Genomic DNA, 2,254 nt, shown 5'->3' with positions numbered 1-2,254 from the left:
TTTCTCTTGCTTATACCTCTGCCTTCTTACCTGGGGGGTAGTTCTTAAAGTCACATACCAGTGGGAGTCAGGACAGATCAGGGACTGCTTTTTTTCCTCAAGTCCCAGATCCACCCACCCCGCTATTGGTATGCGAACAACTTAAGAACAACTTATAGAACTCACTGCTCTCACCTGTGGAAGCAATAACAGCATCCAGCTGCATCACTTACCAGGGTGCGTGGTACATAATAATTACTAAGTCCAACGTCCTTATCACGGCCCCCAAGTCCTTGACTCATTAAGGGGCCTCACCACATCTCTCCTTATTTCCACCACTCTTCCCCTGTGCACTTAGCTCAGAGCAGGCTCTCACCCATTTTTGACATGGACCATTCTTCCCGTAGATAAGCATTTGCTTATTTTTTTACTTAAGTCTCTACACAATGGTCACCTCCGAGAGATTATTTCAAACCATCCATTCTAGGCTAGCCCCTAGCCCATCCTCTGCTGCCCCTTTGCCTACTTCATGATCCTGTGTGGGTCTAAAGTTATATGAGGTCACATAACTGCATTGCTGTCTTCTATCCTACGTCAGCCCCTCCAAAGTAGGCACTGAGTTTTCTCTTATTCATCCTTTGCTCAGCATCTCCAAATCTGCCTAGCACATATAGTAGCAAAAGCTCAAAAAAGTTAAATGAATGATTTTTCTCACAGTTAATGTAGCCACTGCCTTATTCAGCCAGTAGCTAAGTGATTCCTTGCATGCAGAGAGCATGACCAATGTCTGACTCCACACAGCCCTCTGTACCCAGCAGGTGAAGGGCCTCCCTTCTGCATCCCAAGCCTACTGCAAGGGCCTAAAAATCTCACTGCCACTCTTCTCTTTTTATTTCTTCTACCACTAAATATTGAACTCCATTCGTGTGCCCAGCACTGTCTGAGGCGTCTGAAAGGTTTGTAGAAGAGGGCTTGCTGTAAAGGTTCCCACTGCTTACCTGTGGAGAGGTGAGCAAGATAAGAGGCTGTGGAGTGTCTGAGGCCTCAGGTGGAACCTCAGGGGTGCAACCTTCATACTCAGTTTCTTCATCCCTGAAATGGACCTGATGAAAGTTAACAAGCTCACAGGATTGTCATGATTCTGTTAATCCCTGTGCCTGGTAGATAGAAAAAATTTGATAAATATTGGCTATTAGTCATAACAATAAGTACAAGTTACCTCTGCTAAATATCTGGCCAAGCCAACTTGTCTGTCCCTTCTAACATCATAAAAAGGATTCACACTTCCAGAACTTTATATTCATTCAGTCTCTCTGGAGGGGAAGCCGGGTGCAATGGTTATGCACCTGTAATCCCTTGGGAGGCTGAGGCATGAGGATCACTTGAAGCAGGAGTTTGAGACCAGCCTGGGTGAGAGAGAGAGAAAAGAGAAAGAAAAGAAAAAAGAAAAGCAGAAAGAAAAAGAGAAAAAGAAGAAAGGAAATGTTATTTCTTTAGTTTTCTTGTCAAAAATGGTTAGTCTGAATCTAGTTGGGAGAAAATATTAATATCAGACAAATCCAAATTTGGGGACATTTTACAAAATAACTGGCCAATACGCTTTGAAAATATCAAGGTCATGAAAGACAAAGAAAGGCTGGGTAACTAACTGCCTTTCCAGATTAAAGAAGACTAAAGAGGGGAGGTGCCTGTGGCTCAAAAGGGTAGGGCGCTGGCCCCATATGCTGGAGGTGGCGGGTTCAAACCCAGCCCCGGCCAAAAAAAAGAAAGAAATCTAAAGAGACATGACAACTAAATGTAACCTATGATTCTGAACTGGATCCTGGGGAATAACCATAAAGAACATTATTGGGACAATTAGCCAAATTTAAATATGGATGATACATTAAATAAAAAACAACTGCATTATTGCTAAAATTCCTGATTTTGAACTTTGTACTGAGATTATGAAAGAACATGTCTTTTCTTAGGAAGCACACAGAAAAATGTTTCAGATAAAAAAGCACAGTGAGAGAAACTCTAAAATTTATTTAGAAAAAAGGAAATATACATAGTATTTATAATACCATACATCTGCACACAATATGTACATATGGGTGTGTTTATATACATATATATAAAGGAGAACATGATATGGAAATACATGTATAAGCAAAATATAACAATTGGTTATTCTGGTTGAAGTATAGTTAAGAATTCTTTTTTTTTTTTTTGAGACAGAGCCTCAAGCTGTCCCCCTGGGCAGAGTGCCGTGGCATTACAGCTCACAGCAACC

Source organism: Otolemur garnettii, unplaced genomic scaffold (genome assembly GCF_000181295.1).
Source record: "Otolemur garnettii isolate 467f Iridium unplaced genomic scaffold, OtoGar3 scaffold00025, whole genome shotgun sequence".
Lineage (NCBI taxonomy): Eukaryota > Metazoa > Chordata > Mammalia > Primates > Galagidae > Otolemur > Otolemur garnettii.
The sequence above is the reverse complement of the archived record's forward strand: the minus strand, read 5'-3'. Positions refer to the sequence as shown.